Source organism: Hippopotamus amphibius, chromosome 7 (assembly GCF_030028045.1).
Source record: "Hippopotamus amphibius kiboko isolate mHipAmp2 chromosome 7, mHipAmp2.hap2, whole genome shotgun sequence".
Lineage (NCBI taxonomy): Eukaryota > Metazoa > Chordata > Mammalia > Artiodactyla > Hippopotamidae > Hippopotamus > Hippopotamus amphibius.
Window position 1 is genome coordinate 87,344,875 of NC_080192.1, and position 19,375 is coordinate 87,364,249.

Genomic DNA, 19,375 nt, shown 5'->3' on the forward strand with positions numbered 1-19,375 from the left:
CATGTGGTGGGGAGTCTTGTCATTAAGGTGTGTGTAATTTAGAGTCCGGTTGGTTTTCTCTCGTACCTAGACTGCACTTGTTTTCATACGTAGTAAAATGCTTTGCGCATTATGCCTTGCATAAGTCCTCATTCTACCACATGTTAACTAACCCTCTAGCTGATAATGCAAACACTAACGGGGGGATTTATTTATAAGGGCTCTAGACTATAATACGAGTTATTTACACCAGCATCATCTGTTACTTATATAGTAGGTAGTGCAGCTTTTCTTTGTGTTGTGGTTGGTCTCATAACTAGGTTGAGTTTTTCCTCTACCAAGAGGGAACAACACCGAACTTTTCCTTGTGGAGTTTGTATTATAATAACCCTTAGGGTAAACTTGCTGTGGGGGAGGGACACAGCTTCAGTTTATGGAACCTTTGCCAGTTAAAATGGTGTTATCTGGTATAAGGTTCTGGGAAAATCACTTCATAGAGACGGCTTTCCAAGTGGTTTTAAGATTTATCCTTCTATTGAAGTTTTTAGGTCAATTATATATGTTGACTAAATTTACAAATAAACTTGTTTATCCAAAAAAAAAAAAAAAAAGGACTGCAACAGGGGACTCTTGTGTTCTTCTCTTTTTTAGCAAATGTTTTCTATGTAGTTGAAAAATACACACATGTATAAAATATGCATATAAAATTTTATATATATACATGTTTATATAACGTGTATATTTATAAAGTTATGTATATTTTGTATTGGGGTAGCAAATTATAATATGTACATTTTGTATATGTATATTTTCTTTTTTTATGGGCAGATACAGAAATAGGTCAGTGTGGGATCCGGTGTCAGTATACCTATACCTTAATCATGGCTCTGTGACTTGGCAAATAATTTATCTTATCTGTGAGTCCATTTCTTTGTATATAAAATGAAAATAATACTATTACTCTATATCATGGGGTAGCTTTGAGGTTAAGCAAGATAATACATACAAAGTATTTAGAACAGTCCTTTATAAGTAGTGAATGTGGACTAAATGTTACTTATAAATACTGTAATGTTTATATTTATGTACATATGTGCTATATATACTTGTATTGTGTTAATATATGCATAGATACATATGGATTTTGTATCTTGCTTTTTTAACTAATCTGTTTGTTTTCTGTGTTACATTTTTGAACTTCAGCACCTTAGAAAACTCACAAACCTAAAGGAAATAAACTTTGGAGTTCATTGGTGACCTTAACTTTCCTCTGAAACATGGCATTTTTGGAAAACATTTGCTTGAGCATGCCAACCTTTAACCCAGAGATGTAATGTGTTCAGAAGGAATAGGAGATGACTAATACCAAATCTTAGTCATGATTTACTGTTCTTGCTTGAATGTGTTGGTTAGTGAGATTAGTATATACTTTCCTGAATTGAGAAGATAACTTTTTGGTATAAACAGACTAAAGATCAACCAGGGACTCTTTACAATATATAAAATGACAGTTTTTTCATTACTAGTGTAAAACATATTATGATTAGATTTTAAGTCTGTCTTTATTATTGTGCTCTGCAGAATGACTGATTTGTTATTTGCACTACTTGTATGGGATTTACTATTGCTGCCTGTTTTATACTTTCATGTGTGGCCTGTTGCTCTCTGAAAGATTGCCAGTAATTATAAACTTTTCTTATGGGACTGAGTGGTGATAAAATGAATGTGATTTTTTGAATTGTGTAATGAAGTATGTCAACATTTGCAAGACCTGTAAAACCCAGTGAACCGGTATTTTTCAGGTGACCAGTGCTTGATGTTACAAAATCATACATGGGTAAAAGATTCATTCGAAGTATAAGGTTGTATCATAAATTTGTATATATATATAATTTTCTAAAAAGGCTTTAAAAATACTTTCTCCTTTTTCCAACTACATAAGTACAAGGCTGAGTTTTCTTTATATACTGTAACCAAAACCCCACATTTTAATAGATTTAATGTGGTTACAGAGTCCAGATGTCTTCTGTCAAGCCAGACATTAAAGATATTTGTACAGATGCTAAGCAGACTCTTCCAACTATTTTTTGTTTGTTTATTTCAGAACATATAATTATTTTTCATAAAATATATTCTTTAACATGTGAATATTATTGGTTGTTAATATTAAATGAAATAATATTTTCTAATTTTCAGTTTTAATTTCTAATACAGTAAATATTGATGTATATGAAAATCAACGTAAACAAAAGTTCTTTAGGGTTCTTAATAATCTTTAATAGTATAGAGGGGTTCTTGTTTAAAATGTTTGAGAACTGATAGTTTTAATGAAAGGAAAGTGAAGAAACATGGCAACTGAATGTTATATATGGTCCTGGGCTGGATACTCTCCAGGAGGAAATGAAAATGCTCTACAGAACATGGGACAGTTGACAGAATTGGAATGTGGACTGTGGATTATATTATAATTGTTATCAATATAAATTTCTTGAATTTGATAACTGTATTGTAGTTGGGTAAGAGGAAATACACACTGTAGTTTTAAGGATATAATACATGCAACATATTCTCAAGTCGTTTGGAAAAGTAAACATACATATACATATATGTAGAAGAGAAAATGATAAAACAAATGTGGCAAAAACATTACAAATTGGTGAATACTGTATAATGGCTAAAAAGGAGTTCTCTATTATTTGTACAATGTGAAATTATTTCAAAGTAAAAATGAAAAAATTATGAAGTAATATAATGAATTTCTTAGAAGCAGATTTTACAGATTAATTGGTGCCTGTTTTATTGTGCTTATGAATGACAGAAGTTTTGAGCAGTTGATAATTGGAGGTTTTTCAGAGGACATTCCTTGTGCTCTGCTGCCCCCTAGTGACTTTTGTGCTCATCAGCAATTCATTCTGCAAGTACAGTAAGTTGGGAATTTAGATCACTGTAGTCATGATTTAAAAATAATTTAGTATCAAGTAAAATAATGTTTTTTGGGGGTGGAGGAAGATGCTACTGTGAAGCCACATCTCATGATATGTTTTTTCTTCTCATTTGTTAAATTATATTTTGCTCTTGTGTTTCCTTTGAATTGTATCCTCAGCTACCCCCACTTTCCACCCCCTCTCTTTTTTGAAGGTAGTATTTATTGGTTCCTCATCTGACAGAAAGAGTAAAATTTCCTATATTTTCCTTCCCTCTCTTTTCCGCAAATATTACCACAAAAATTAGTCAATAATATTATCTTAGTGTTTTACTTTGTAGTCTTAAAATGTTTAGAATTCTGCTAGTCTAAAATCTCCCATTTGCAATTTGAAAATTCCAAAGGCTCTGAAACCATTTGTTGTCAAAAGCTGAATTTATTTGGCAACAAAACTTGATGTGAGTTGACGTGAGATACTGATAGTCTTTATATTTATCACTTGTGTGAATATTCCTCCATTTTGCTGCAGAATTACTAATGTGATTGATTAGGGAATGTTTCTTAAGACCTCACTGGGGATGCTATATGTTATATAATGTATGATACATGCACTATAATTGTTTTTTTTAATTATTATTTATTTATTTGATTGTGCCAGGTCTTAGTTGCAGCAGGTGTGCTCCTTAGTGGTGGCAGGTGGGCTCCTTAGTTGTGGCTTTTGGGTTCCTTAGTTCTGGCTCACCATCTCCTTAGTTGTGGCATGCAAACTCTTGGTTGCAACATACATGTGGGATCTAGTTCCCTTACCAGGGATCAAACCCGGGCCCCCTGCATTGGGAGCGTGGAGTCTTAACCACTATGCCACCAGGGAAGTCCCTATAATTGTTTTTTAAAATCTGCAAAATTCTGAATTGTGAAACATTTCTGCTTCAAGGATTTTAGATTAGGGATTGTAGGCTTGTACCTGATTTGCTTAGCTTTGACTCCCGGTCATTAGGTATGAAGCATCACCAGCTTAGACTACTTTCTGTCTTTTCTCTCTTCTTTTTATTGGTTTTGTAATTTTTACTTACTATTAAAAATTTTTTTTTAGAGTATAGTTGATTTACAATGTTGTGTTATCACATACTATTTTCATATACCATATTTTGCTACTCTTAACTGATCTTCTTTTTGTCTTAGAGTTGCAGTTAAATGTGTTCCCTTGTTACTTCTAGTCTTTTTTGTTAAAGTTTCTCCTGTCATTTAGTTTGGTTGGAGTTTCTTCTCTACCAGTTGCCTTCAGAGGACTTATATAAACAATAATTTTTGAGTTGTGTATTCAGAATGGCTGCTCTGTAGACTGTACATTCAAAGGACAGCTTCATTGAACTTAAAATTTTTGACTCATATTTTGTTTCCCTGAATATTGTCTTCTGATGTTCAGTGCTGTTGTGGAAAGGTCTGATGGTTGCTGGGTTTTCTTTTCCTGATTATTGACTTTTTTTCATTTTTTTCTTTTGCTATCTTTTGGTTCTTTTTTTAATCTATAGGAATTACTCTAAGGATTATAACGTGCATCCTTGACTCATAAGAATATAATTTAAATTATTTCTTTTATCACTTCCTTGACACTACTGGGACTGTAAAACAGTTTGTTTTCATTTATCCTTTGCCATCTCTTAATCTATTGCTATTATGAATTTTAATTTTACATGTCATTGTGTCCACAAGACATTATACTTATTATTTTGTAGAGTCAGCATTCATTTATGTTTACCCTTTTTGGTTTCGTCCTACATTTCTGTGCTTTATTCTGAGATTACTTTCTTTTTGCATGAAAAACTCTATCATTTCTTTGAATGCAAGCCTAATACTGACACATTCTCTCATTTTTTTTTTGCTTGTTTGTATGAAAAGTGTCTTTATTTTACCTTAATACTTTTGAAATTGTTGTAAGCCATACATAACAAAGTTTACCATTTTAACCATTTTTAAGTGTACTATTTAGTGGCATTAAGTACATTCACATTGTTGTGCAATCATCACCATCATCCATCTTCAGAATTTTCATAATGTTCCCAAACTGAAAACTCTGTACCCATTAAACAATAACTCCTCATTTTCCCCCTTCCCGTCTCCTGGCAGCCACTATTCTACTTATTGTCTATAAAGCTGACTATTCTGAGTACTTCATACAGGTGGAGTCGTACGGTATTTGTCCTTTTGTGACTGGCTTATTTCACTTACGATAATGTCTTCAGGGTTCATCTGTGTTGTAGCATGTGTCAGAATTTCCTTCTTTTCTAAGGCTGAATAATATTTCATTGTATGTGTACCACATTTTGTTTATCCATTCATCTGTCAGTGAACACTTGAATTGCTTTCTCCTTTTGGCTCTTGTGAATAATGCTACTATGAATATAGATGTGTAAATATCTCTGAGTCCCTAATTTCACTCTTTTTGGGTATGTACCAAGAAGTAGAATTGCTGGATTATATGGTAAATTATTTTTAAGTTTTTGAGAAACTGCCAAATTGTTTTCTGTAGTGGATATACCATTGTACATTGCCTGCCTTAATTTTAAAGGGACTTTTTTTTAAAAACTAGTTTTAGGATTCTAGGCTGGCAGTTTATTTTTTTCAGCACTTTACTGTATCATTCAATTGTTGTTTGACATATATTTCCTTTTAAGAAATTAGCTCTTAAGCCCATGTGCTGCAACTATTGAAGTCCACATACCTAGAGCCTGCGCTCCGCAGCAAGAGAAGCAACTGCAATGAGGAGCCCACGCACTGCAATGAAGAGTGGCCCCTGCTTGTAGCAACCAGAGAAAGCCCGTGTGCAGCAACAGAGACCCAACACAATCAATCAATAAATAAAATAAATTTATTAAAAAAAAAGTTAGCTCTTAATCTTAATGTTGTTCCTTTAATATTTTTTCACTATGTTTTTGTTTTCTGCAGTTTTGCTATGAGGTGCTTAGGTATAGTTTTCTTTGTATTTATCCTGTTGGGGTTTGTAGAGCTTGAAATTGTGGATTGATGTCTTTCATTAGTTTTGGGAAATAGTTGGCTATGATGTTTTAAATATTGCCACTGTTTTAAATATTATAGAAAGACTAGACCTCTTTCTGCAGAGTCACAAATTCAAAACTATTTTCCTAGCAGCACTAAGATATCATTTGCTTCTTTTACTCACATTCTTGCTGGAGAATATAGTGAAGCACCCCAGAGCTATGTGAAGATGATCATTGTTTTAATGGCTAATATAATATATGCTGTATATTCTTATTCAGCTTTAATTTTAGTGTGATAAATGTCAATAAATATAACCACATATACAGAAATTCTTGGGGACCTCCATATTTTTTAAGAGTATAAAAATATCCTTAAGCCAAACAGTTTGAGAACTGCAGGGTAGGCATTTTGACTCTATCCCATATATTTCATATTCTTTATACCCTTCTGTATTTTACATATTTTTATTTTCCTCTTTATGTTTTAATCTGGATATATTCTTTTAACTTATCTTCACTAATCTCCTCTTGCTAATAAACCATCTATGGAGCTTTTAATTTTAAAAAGTACATTTTTTACTTCTGAATTTTCTTGATTTTTAAATAGCGTAGATTTCAAGGCTATGGTGAATTTTCCATCTTTCCATCTATTTTGTTCATCTTTTTCTTTTCTCTTATATTAATCATAGACACTTTAAAATCCTTTTCTCATAACTTTATGAGGATCTTGATTTTCAGTTATGTGGTGCTCTCCCTTGGTATGCCTGGTAATTATGGGCTGAATGGGGATAAAAAAGTCATGGAGGGCTTCCCTGGTAGCACAGTGGTTAAGAATCTGCCTGCCAGTGCAGGGGACACGGGTTTGATCCCTGGTCCGGGAAGATCCCACATGCCACAGATCAACTAACCCCATTAGCCACAACTACTGAGCTCATGTGCTGCAACTACTGAAGCCCATGTGCCTAGAGCCCGTTTTCTGCAAGAAGAGAAGCCACTACAGTGAGAAGCCCATGCACTGCAACAAAGATTAGCCCCTCCTTGCCACAACTAGAGAAAGCCTGTGCACAGCAACAGACCCACCACAGCCAATAAATTAAATAAGTAAGTAAGTAAGTAAGTAAGTAAATAAATAAATAAAGATTTGGCCATTGGTGATAATGGTGGATTAAAAAAATGGTCATAAATTAAAAAAAAAAAAGTCATGGAGGTTCTGGATAACCTTCTCTTGCCTAAGAGAAGGTTAAACTTCCCCCCACTGCCACCTTTTTTGGTAAGGTGGATAGAGTGGCAGTGATCTCAGTCCAGTCAGGGACAGAGATGTGACTATCTCTGGTTCAATACTGCCTTTTGGTATAGTCCTTCACATATTCCAGAGAGCCTTTGAGTGATGACTAGGGCCTCTTTCCTCAGGTGAACACTGCATTCTAATCTTGACTCCATACCTCAAGACTACCTAAAACTATGCTCTGCTTCTCAGAGACTTTTTACTTGTCTTCTTAGCCTCTTCCCCATGGTAGGTTAAGAATTCAGCACATGTGTTGAGGGAAAAACAGAGAAGTGTTGTGTTTTTTACCATTTTTCCTCTCCAGGGTCTTTACCTCTTAAGTCTCTAATTTATGTCACTTCAGTGCCACAAAACTGTCAAAAGCTGATTTCTGTACCTCTTCTGCTTGATCCCTTTACTGGAAACTTAGCCTCTTGTGTGCAGATTTGGCAAATATCTTGGGGAAAAGTAACTTAAGAATGTTTGCACACACTTTCTCATTCTTCCCCTGGTCTCCAGCATTTTGTTCCCTTAATTTCTGATCATCTTAGCAGCTCTGTAATCCAACCAAGAAAGAACATCACAAATAGGTATGCAGAAAGCCAGGACAGGTGTCATTTCAGATTGGAGCAGAGGAAATGGGGGCATCAAGAGAGAGTTTTCCAGAAAAAGGGGGGATTCCAATAAGAAAGGAATAGTAATCTTAGTATACAACCTGGCTTAAAAGTAAAGAATATATATAGTTAAACTAATACAAATGTTGTTTATTGGTTTTCAAAGACAGAGTACTGGTAAACCATAAAAGACAATTATGATTTTGGAACAGAATATATATATTATCAACCCAGTCAATGTAAAATTCATTTCAGCAGTTGGAAGAAAGTGAGAAAAGAAGTAAAGAGAAAGTAAGGGAGAGCTAATGCCTCACTTTGCACAGTTAGGGGGTCAAGATGATCTGTAGATAATGATGTAAGAAATAAAAGCGTAAGTATATTATTAAGAAATAAAAGCACATTATTAAGCATAATATATTAAGTTAAAAAATCTTTAGATAAACTAAAAGTGGTATAAGTATATTGAGAGGAGAGGAAGGGGGTATGATGTGGTATGGTGAGGTAAATCTGCTCTGATTATAGCAGGAAGTAGACAATATCTAAACTAATAAAAAGAAAGCAATGTTATCATATTTTGTTTTACAGATATGGGCTTACCTCCACAAAATTAAAACTGGAAACATTTTAAAAAGCTCCAAGTGGTTGTCTTTGGAATATTAGAATGGAAATCCAAGAAGCTTAAAGATCCTCAAGCAGGATAAACACAAGCAATAAAATTACACCAAGGCACCACAAAAGGAATCACAACAGTAGCTCAAAAGATGGGAAAGGGGAAATGGAAGTACACTCAATTAATTAAAAAGAAAGCAGGACAAGAGGAAGTCATTTACAGTAATATAATTACCTATTTGACTAGGTTTAAATCTGTTATCTTACTATTTATTATTCATTTGTCCCATCTATTCTTTGTCCCTTTTTTTCTCTTTTCTTAACTCTCCTTAACTAAATTAGGATTCCATTTTCCCACACTATTGTCTCATTCAGTATACCTTTTTGTTATATATATATTTTTTAGTGATTGCTGTAGGGTTTACATTAGGCATCTTTAACTTGTTATTGCCTGAATGTTTTGTGTCCATTCAAAATTCATATGTTGGTATCTTAACCCCCCTCACCCCCCACTCCCCCCGCAATGTGATGATATTAGGAGGGGGGGTCCTTTGGGAGTTAATTAATTCATGAGGAAGTTATGAGAGTGGAGCCCTCTTGAATGGGATTTGTGCCCTAGTAAGAAGAGACATGAGAGTTTGCATGCTCTCTCTCTCTCTTCTCTGCAATATTTAGGATACAGTGAGAAGATGGCTCTCTGGTAAACCAGAAGCTGGCCCTCACCAAACTCTGAATTTGCCAGTGCCTTGTTCTTGGACTTTTCAGTCTCCTAAACTGTGAGAAGTAAATTTTTAGTAAGCCAGTCTATGTAATTTGTTATAGCAGCCCAAGCTGATTAAGACGACAATCTACCTTCAAACGATATCATGTCTCTTCATGTATAAGATCCTTATAACAGTATACTTTCATTTCCCCCATTGACGTTTGAGTTATAGTTAACATATATTTTACTTCTACATATGTTATGAATTCCACAATTCATTGCTATTATTTTTGCTTTAAACATTCAGTTATCCTATAGATAAGTTTGAAAAATGATAAAAATCTTTATATTTATCATTTCCTATGCTCTTATTTCTTTGTATAGATTCATATTTTGACCTGATTTTATTTTCTCTTCTCCTAAAGAACTTACTTTAATGTTTCTTATAGTGCAGGCATGCTGGTAACAACTTCCCTAAGATTTTGTCCTTAGGTTTTGGAGAATATGTTTGCCGGATGTAGAAATCTAGGTCTACAATTTTTTCTTCAAGCACTTTAAAGAAATCTTTCCATTGTCTTTATTTATTTATTTATTTACATTTATTTGGCCATGTTGGGTCTTTGCTGCTACACGAGGGCTTTCTCTAGTTGCGGCGAGTGGGGGCTACTCTTCGTTGCGGTGCACTGGCTTCTCATTGTGGTGGCTTCTCTTGTTGCAGAGCATGGGCTCTAGGTGCACAGACTTCATTAATTGCAGCATGTGGGCTCAGTAGTTGTGGCACGAGGGCCCTAGAGCACACAGACTTCAGTAGTTGTTGCACACGGGCTCAGTAGTTGTGGGTCGCAGGCTTAGTTGCTCGGCAGCATGTGGGAACCTATCAGACCAGGGATTGAACCCATGTCCCTTGCATTGGCAGGTGGATTCTTAACCACTGCGCCACCAGGGAAGTCCCTATCTTCTTGCTTACGTAATTTGGATGACAAATCTGCAGTCATATTTTTGTTTGTTTCTTTGTGTTCTTTTTCCCTCCTCTGTATCTCTGTCTTTTTTTTTTTTTCCTCCTTTTTTTACTGGTTTTCAGCAACTCCAAGAAGCCTTTCCTGATTAATCCAATTCCACACCGAACATTATGTTGCTATAATGCTGTACAGATTTAGGTGCACAGATTTAAGTGTACAGATTTAAACATTATATTAATTTCTATACAGATTTATAATTTATAATTACTTTCAATTGTGTTTCCTTGTGCTTTTCTTTACTAATTATAGTATGTGCTTCCTCAAAGGGAAATATTCTTGTCTTCTTCTTTTTAGTAAATTCTCAATAAATGCTTACTAAGTGAGCCTATGATGGTAAAATGTCCAAACCACCTGGCATAGCCAGTTTTCTTAAGTTTCTGAGAAAACAGTTTTCTGTTTAACTTGCTGTGGTCATTTTATTTTATTATTTGCTTGTTTTATTACTTAGTAGTCAAATTTCTCTTGCCTTTTAAAAGTTTATTTCTTTTAGTTTAGTGTATCATGAACATTTAAAAAAATTGCTCCCATTTCCCCTCATTAAGTAAATAACCAGGTTACTCCTTAGACTGGAGAACTGGAGTGTGATAGTGATATTCCATAGACCTAAACATAACCCTATGGAGAAGTAAGTTACTGGTAAACAATATTTGTTTCTTCAGTGATGTTTGGAGCCGTATTAGATTGTCATTTTGTTGACTTCAGAATTGACCTATGTAGAGTGTCAGATTCTCCAAAGAAGTTATATGATCTAGGCCAGATTGACTGATAATATATAATTGATAATAGATGAGTGATGAAAATACACACTAGGCCTCAGGTAGATATCTAACAAATATAACAAACTTTAATCATAGGGTCATTTCTGAAAGGAAGGCAGTTTACTTTTCCCAGTTACCCATTGTAAATTCCTTAATTCCTTATATTGAACCAATCATGTGACTTTGGTGCCCTCTCTTTTCAGAAAAATGTCTTTTAACATGTTAAGCTAGTCCGTCCCCAGTACTTTTTTTATGGTGTGAGTTTTGCTATCACTCATTCTGTTAAATTTTATTTTGATTGTTTTAGAACCATTTTCCGTGTAAGTCCATAGAGATCAAGGTTGTTTCAGATCTTTTTTTATCTTTCAAAATATTAAAAATAAGATCATTTTAGTATCACTTATGTAGTTGAACATATATTTTATTTCTTGGTCTAGGTATAAAGTAAATTTATTGACTAGAGTGGATACTAAGATGACTCCATGTAGAGATAGTTAATGACAGAAGTAAAGTCTTAATCAAAGACCATGACCATCATTTAAACTAACCCTGTCTTGGAACACAGAGGACTGTGTAGCAAGGCTGACTGTGATATGCCAGGGCAGTGTGTTGGGAGTATGATCCGGATCATTGGTTCTGGATGCTAGCATTTGAAAATGATTTCTTGATGGAGCATATGTGACCTTGGAGTTATGAATTGTCTCAGAATTTCTTTTCAAGACAATTCATAGCGTATGAGTGGGAGGGTAAACAAATATTTTGTTAATAATTTGCTGTGAAAATGGTTTATTACAGTTTAATATTAAACAGTTCAGGAGGCCTAAAATTTATCTCACTTGGTTCTAACTGATGTTTCTTGCTGACACATGGTGTGAATCAACTGTGCTTCCAACTTGAAAGGGCAGAGAGCTCACTGACGCAACTCCTTTGTTCTGGGGAATTGTTTCCACTGTGCCTTCAAAAAGGAGGGACGTTAAAAGTTTTGGCTCATAGCAAGTTCTCTCCAAGTTGGACACAGTTGGGGGGCTGAATGCTGGCTAAAGAAAGTGGGGTTGGTGATTTCTTCTATATCCTGGACTTTTTTTTTTTTGAACTTGAACATTTATTTTTTCAAGCTCTATTTGACCTTATATGTTAAACAGTCCCTCCTTCCCCCTTAAAATGGAACCAGAAAATCTCATATATATTGGTGTTTCCCAAGGTTTTCCTTTCTTAGGTCCTAGAGTTGCTTGGGTTTCTGCCCTTCCCCATAGTTGAGTTTTCTTTTGTGATAATATTCATGTACCTACTTAACAAAGCAAAACATGACAATGGAAAGTTCAATGACAAAATCATGTCTCAAAAATCTCAGAAGACTGGAAAAAGGATTATAATTGTAATAAGTAGTAAGTAGTAGATTCAGAATATCAACTGCATGAATACAGCAATATATTATTAAAACAAATTAAAACATTTTATGTGACCTTAACTAAGCTCAATATACAGCATGATATGACTGCCAGAAACACTAAAGCATTATTGTTAGGCTGTTTTAATACAGGCCAACTAACAAAGTTAAAGGAGCTGAGTCTTATTTTCCTAGTTTGAAACCATGTTTGATTTGAAAATTGCTTATATTTATAGTGTGCTTTCTGTGTGGCATGTACTGTTTTGAATGTTTACTTATATTATGCCATTTAATCTTTACACAGCAACTGTATGAAGTGGTTGTTATTATTAACTGCATTTTATAGATGTGGAAACTGAAGTATAGAGAAGTTTAATATCTTTCCCAAGGTCACACAATTAATAATGAAGACTTGAATCCAGGAAGTTTGGCTTTGAAGCCTGTGCTCTTGACTCCTGTACTATATTGCCTGTTTTGTTGCATTTTAAGAATGTTGACTACGAGAGTGTGTCCAGAGGGTGAAAGCCTGAATTGAAAGGCTGTATGTAGAATAGTTGAATACTTTGGATTGTTGAGTCTGAAGAAGGGAAGAGAGGGACAAAGGACTTATTTTTGGTGGTCCTTTGAGGGCAAAAGTAAGATAAATGGTGAAAATTATAGGAAGGCATATTTTATTTTTTATAAGAACTTTGCAATAGCTATTGCCCATGGGATTGGTTGCCTTGTAATGAACTTTCCTTTACTAGAGATGTTTCAGCACAAGCTAGATAAGTATTGTGAAAGATGTTTAGAAAAAATTGAACTTGTGCCTGTGAATTAATGTCAGTCATTTCAGAGGTTCCTTTTTTCTGTATATTTCTGTATTAAATTAAATCTTTAAAATGGTCTAATGTATACTGTCCTTAAGCAAATGCTTCTGTGAAAAAAAGATACAATATTGAAAAATTCACACCTAGTGGAAACATGGTGTAAGAGGTGGGGTGTGTTCTCATTTATTTTTGTCTAAAACTTGAAGGTTTTTTGTAAATAGTTTTATGATATTGGTAGGGAGTTCTTTGCATATCATGCTGGTGGTATAGGAAACAACAGAAAATGGCCTGCTTTTCCAATTCACAAATCAAGTTATTTAAATCGAGTAATAGATCAGAGCTTCCATCATAATAACCATTGAAGCTCCTCTCTTTCCCTCCCATTTGAAGGATCATGAAAGAACATTAATTGGTGGAGTTCACAGTTGTGATGGAAGGGCTCTAGGAAACTATGTCAGTTTTCAAATAAAAAATTTCAGGGTATCAAATATATGTATGTTTTAAGTACATTTTGAAGTTATGATCATTAATGAGAAGGTTAGAATATAGAAGAGATACTGAATTTTATATAGGGATATATGTATGCATAAATACAGCTGATTCACTTTGTTGTACAGCAAAAACTGGCACAATAGTGTAAAGCAGTTAAATTCCAATAAAGAGCTTAGAAAAAAAATTCCGGGATTCCCTGGCAGTCCATTGCTTAGGACAGGGGTCCCCAACCTCCTGGGCCAGACTGGTAGCAGTCTGTGTCCTGTTAGGAACTGGGCTGAGCAGCAGGAGGTGAGCAGCGGGCGAGTGCTTCATCTGAGGCTCCGCATGGCTCGCATTACTGCCTTTAGCATCCCCTGCCCCCTCCGCTCCTCCCTCTGTGGAAAAATTGTCTTTCATGAAACTGGTCCCTGGTGCCACAAAGTTTGGGGACCACTGGGTTAGGACTCTGCGCTTCCATTGCAGAGAGGCATGGGTTCGATCCCTGTTCAGGGAACTAAGATCCTGCAAGCTGAAAAAAAAAAAAATCCAATCAGTGGTGATTGCTTCTTGGGTTTATAAGTGATAGATTGTGAGCAGAAATTCTCATTCTATTTTTTTACATAATTGTCTTTGATTTATTATTAAAAACTAGGCCCCCAGTTACTCTGAACTGTTTGTTCTGGTTTGGTTTTTATTTTAATATTTTATTGAGCATCTACTATGAACCAGGTACTATTCTAGACTTTTAAAAATGGACTTCCTTTTTTAAATTATAAAAGCAATACATGTTTAAGAAAATAAAAAGTGTAGAAAAGTAGAAAGAAGAGTAGAAAAGTAGAAAGAAGAAAGTCACAATTGCCTTATTCAAACACTGCCATTTGTATTATTTTGGTGATTTTCTTTTCTGCCTCCTCCCTCTTGTCCTCATCTTCCTCTGTCCCATTTTCCTTTTCGTCCCTCTCATCCTTTTTCTTTCATCTTTTCCTTGATATAATTGTAACAGCCTGAGGAAGGTAGATGTTTTTGTGTACTGGTATTGTCAGGAAGATTGCTTCCTGTGTGAAATGATGAGAGTGATAACTACTCCAGTAGGGTTATTTTTGAGCAGTAAGTGAGTTAGTGTAGGTAAAATATTCAATAGAGGGACTGGTACATATTTTTAAAATGCTTATGTTTACTACTATTATTTTGAACTGGATTTATCCTTTAATGTTCTGAGTGATATTGGTATAGTAAGATTTCCTAGACTGAGTTGCTGTGTGGTTAAATGATTAGACTCTAATTTTCTTTGCTTTTTTTATGAGTTGGTACTATAAGTAACTTTCCCCCATCGTGTTCTTGCGCCATCATTACAAACTCAGGCGTACACCTCAGACTTTTTTCAAAACCATGATCAGGTATAAATCAACTTAGCTGTTCCATATGATGTGTGGTAGGATTTATCTGCACACCCCTATGATAAGCATTTAATAGAACACTTGATCCAGGTCAAAATAGAGTAATGAAAATTTGCAAAATAGCAGAACATTTAGCATTGCTCTTTGTTCAGCTCTCCGTGACTGTACATTACGGTGTCTAGTCTGGGTATGAGACTGATGTTTATCATTATGATAGAGAATTCTTGACTATTTTTATGTTCTACCAAATACAAATCTTTAACAGACTCCACCCTGCCCTCCCCCTTAAAAACAGAAAGACTTTGCCAACAAATTTTTTCTCTCCTTTGAGAGTTAGCTTGGTAATTTGGAGCATGTAACCATGATGTTTGGGAGCTATCTGTTTCCATTGTCGCAGTCTGATTGTCCATGGTTTAATCATTGGTGGTTAAGAAGGAAAGCAAAAAATGGCTCTAGGCTGCGGAGTACCATAAAAAATTTCCACCTGGAAGCAATTTTTTTCTAAAAGCCCTTAGGGACTGTTGTCACCCGCCCGCTTCTATTGGCAACAAGGGCCAGAAACACCAGTTCTCTTCAAAGTCAGGCCTTGTTGCAATTTAATCATCTTTCCTCTCCTAGCTTCCAGAGAAGTTTTGAGGAGAGCTAGGGAAATAACAAATTATTCCCAGACACTTCTCTTCTCCTACAGTAGATTTCCTTGAACCCTCTAAGTTCCTTCTTTTCTTCCTCTAATTCCTTCTTTTTCTACTTAGCATTTTAGCTGAAGTACAAATTATTTGCCCTGCTAGAACTTGAATTTACTTTTGAAGCAAGAATGTTTATTATTAACTCTAGTGCTTGTCTTTGGAGAAAGTCTAAATGTTGAAACATTTTTGAGCACTGCTTTAGGCCCTTTGTCACTTTATAATGTTTTCTCTATGGGAGGTGGGCATTGTTCCAGGTGTAAACCCTCAAGGAACTCAAAGAACTGGTCCTGTAGGGGAGATGGATATGTAAATAAATCATTACTGTGTAGAGTGCTCAGTGTAGTACCCTTTCAAAAATATGAACAAATAAACATTTCAAAACAAGAGAATATCAATTCAGCTTTCCATCAGTGAATGTCATGAGTGGTGGTGTCCATTAACTTCTAGGATAATACTATGCATTTGTTCAAGAACATCCAGGCAAAACAGGATGATAATATTTCTGGTGAAATTTACCTCAAACCACACATGGTTTCATAGGTTCAAGGACAGTTCAGATTTGCACAGTGTCAAAATGAGAGGCAGGTGGTAAATGAGGATACTGTGGGTGTAAAGGAGTACCACTTACATCACTTCTTATCAAGGATAGGTCTAGGTGTTTCAACAGATTTTTTCTTCATTTTTTAAAATAGAATTTTAAATATATTTCTTAAAAATAGGCTATTATATGCTGTAACAGGTTTTTAATGTAGCTGAAGTTGGCTTCTTTTGGGAAAAGATGCCTAAATCAGCATATCAGTAAGTAGGAGAAAATTAACCTTCAGTATGAATCTGCAAAGAATGGGCTCACAATCCTCTTTGGTGTAAATGTCTCCAGAGAGTGCAAGCTTAAACTTTTTTTGATTTTATGAATAGTTTCTTAGGTTCTGCCTAGTTTGTAAGGAGGGGAGTTTCTATATCAGGTTATAGTAGTTGTAGTAGGAAGGGAGATTTTATAGAAGGGGTGTGTTATGAGCTGAATCTTGAAGGATGAGGAGGAATTTGCCAGATTAAGTGATAGTAAGGAGATTCTGGACAGAGCGACTACATAGCTCACTCAAGGAACTCCAAGTACAGATGCAGAGTGAGTGTGGGGAGTACTCAGAGACAAATCTGTACATGGAGGGTTCTTATGTACTATGCTAGGGACTTTGGACTTGATCCTGAGGCAGGACTTAATCCTAAATTGTGGTGTGTGTGTGTGTATATATGTGTGTGTGTTTCATGATCATATTTCATTTAAAGAAGATTACTGTGAAAGAAGTGTTGAGCATGGATTTTTAGGGAAATGAGAAGAGGGAGGTGAAAACAGCTGCTTGGAATAGAGTTAATGACATGAGGCAAGGCAGTAGCAGGGGAGGATAGGGAGGAAGAAAAGCATAGAAAAGCTATTATGGAATTAGATTGGGAAGCCTTAGTAATTGATTGATTAGTTGGAGGGAGGTGCAGTGTGGAGTAAGGCATCAAGGTTAACTTACGTATTTCTAGTTTGAGTAACTGGGTGGCTGGTGTTTGTTTCAACTGAGATGGTGAATATAGGAGGAATGTGTAGGTTTGGGTAGAAAAGCTAATGCTTTTAACTTTTGACATGCACAGTTTGAGATGTGTTTGAGGGTGAATGGTGGTTGAATATTCAGGTTTATAGGATTTGACAGATATGCCTTTTTATTGATTTGGGAACCAAAGGTGTTTAACAGTGAAAACTGAAGTATTGATGATATCTCCGAGGGAGTGTGAAGAATGAGAAGAGATGAAGTCCAAGCAGGTATTGAGGGCCAGAAGGAAGAATTATTGGAGACTGAGGAGGGGAATGTAATATAAATCCTGGAAGTAGATATTTAAGAAAGAGGAGGTGATTAGCGGTGGCACATACAAAAGAGGAATCCAGTAAATGATGAATGGAAGAATGAATATTTGATTTGACAGTTAGTAGGCTTTTATTGACCTTAGCAAGAATAGGTTCATTGATGGGCTGTGGGTAAGAAACAGGATACACTGGATTGAAGAGCAAATACAGTTTGAGGAAATGGAGGCAATGAGTATAGAGTGCTCTTTTACGAATCTTAACTGTGAAAGGAGAAAGAGGGGAAGAGAAACTATACCAGATAAAAAATATTGGAAGAGAGATTTTAATTTAATATTACTTCTAAGAAAGAAGTACTTTTTAAAATAGTATTTCTTTTAAAAAAAAGAGCCCAGTTATTCTGTTAAGAGGTGACATGTTTTTTTAAAGAACAAGAAGTCAATAGAGCTGAAACATGAAAAGTACAGACATTTAAAAAAGTATTGATGGGGTAGAGGAGAAAGGAGATAATAGAATTAGACTTACAAATAAGGTAGGATGTCTATTTTATTGAGATAGGAATGCACAACTGTAAGGGTAGGTAGAGATAAAGATAGACTTGTATATTGGAATGTAGGAAATTAAGCCTGAATTTTCTTTATGAAAAGGTGGCAAAGTCATTTGTTGTGCAAGTAAGTTGCAGGATCAAGGTTGGACTCAAAGAAAATGGCAGTAGTTTGGAATCAGTGCTGTAGTAGTGGAAGAATGAGTTGATAAAAGACACACCAAATGTTTGGATGGTGCTAATGGTTCATGTATTTGTATAATTAGCTCCATCAGTGTAAGGTTATACACACCACTGTAGTTGAGTCATGAAGAGAATGGCAGCTAATTCTAAATGTTGATAGATATAGCTGAACAGAGAGTAGTGCCCTTCCTCTGTTGGGGAACTTCTTTTGGTGAGGCTTATAGATTTGTCTTTTTATTTTGAAGATAACAACTTCCTTGTATCTTTTATCAATTCTGGGAAATCCTCAGATATTTCTTTGAATATTACCTGTTTGTTATGTTTTACTAGAGCTCTCATTAAACCCATCTTATTCTCCATGTTCTTAGCCTTTCTTTAATGTTTTCTGCTATAGGTTGAGTGTTTTGTGTCCCATCAAAATTCATATGTTGAAATATTAGCCCTCAAGGTGATGGTGTTAAGAGGATCAAGAGGTGGGACCTTTAGGGGTGATTATGTCAGGAGAGTGGAGGCTTCATGGACAGGAGTAATTTTCTGGGCCATTATAAAGAGGCCCTGGAGAGCTTTCTTGCCCTTTCTGCCCTGTGAGGATACAAGTTGGCTACCCAGAAGAGGGACCTCACCTGACCATGCTGGCACCCTGATCTCAGACTTCCAGCCTCCAGAACTGTGAGAGAGAAATTTTTGTTGTTTCTAAGTTACCCAGTCTGTGTTATTTTGTTATAGCAGCCCAACAAACTAAGACATTTTGCATCTTTTGTCTCTGTGCTGCATTTTGTGTAAGTTTTACATATATTTCCTAGTTAAATATTGTCCCTTCCCATTTATTAAATTTTAAAATATCAGTTATTATAGGTTTTATTTAAAAAGTTCTGTCTTTTCCAGTGTATCTGTTTTTGTTTTGGTAATTCTTTCATGTTTCTTTAAACATATTACACATTTAAAAAATTTATGTATGTTTATTTTCAAGCCTTTGCAAGTCTGATTTATTGTTTTTGTTGATTCTTGTTTATATGCTTTGTTTTCTTGTATGTTTCATGGTTTTTGATACTTGAGTTCAGCTCAAAGGGATGTTACTTGTGAGAATAATTAGAACTATGGGTTAAAATGTATTCCTCTAGAGAAGCTTTTCCTTTTCTTCAGTTTTCTGGGGGCATTAACAACCAGATCGGGACTGCTTTTAA

At 35.1% G+C, this 19,375-nt stretch overlaps 1 protein-coding gene across 13 annotated transcripts in view; it reads left to right on the forward strand.

The window, feature by feature from the left end:
• Nucleotides 1–19,375, forward strand: part of EXOC6B (exocyst complex component 6B) — a 648,544-nt gene that overhangs the window by 45,500 nt on the left and 583,669 nt on the right. The window lies entirely within an intron of this gene.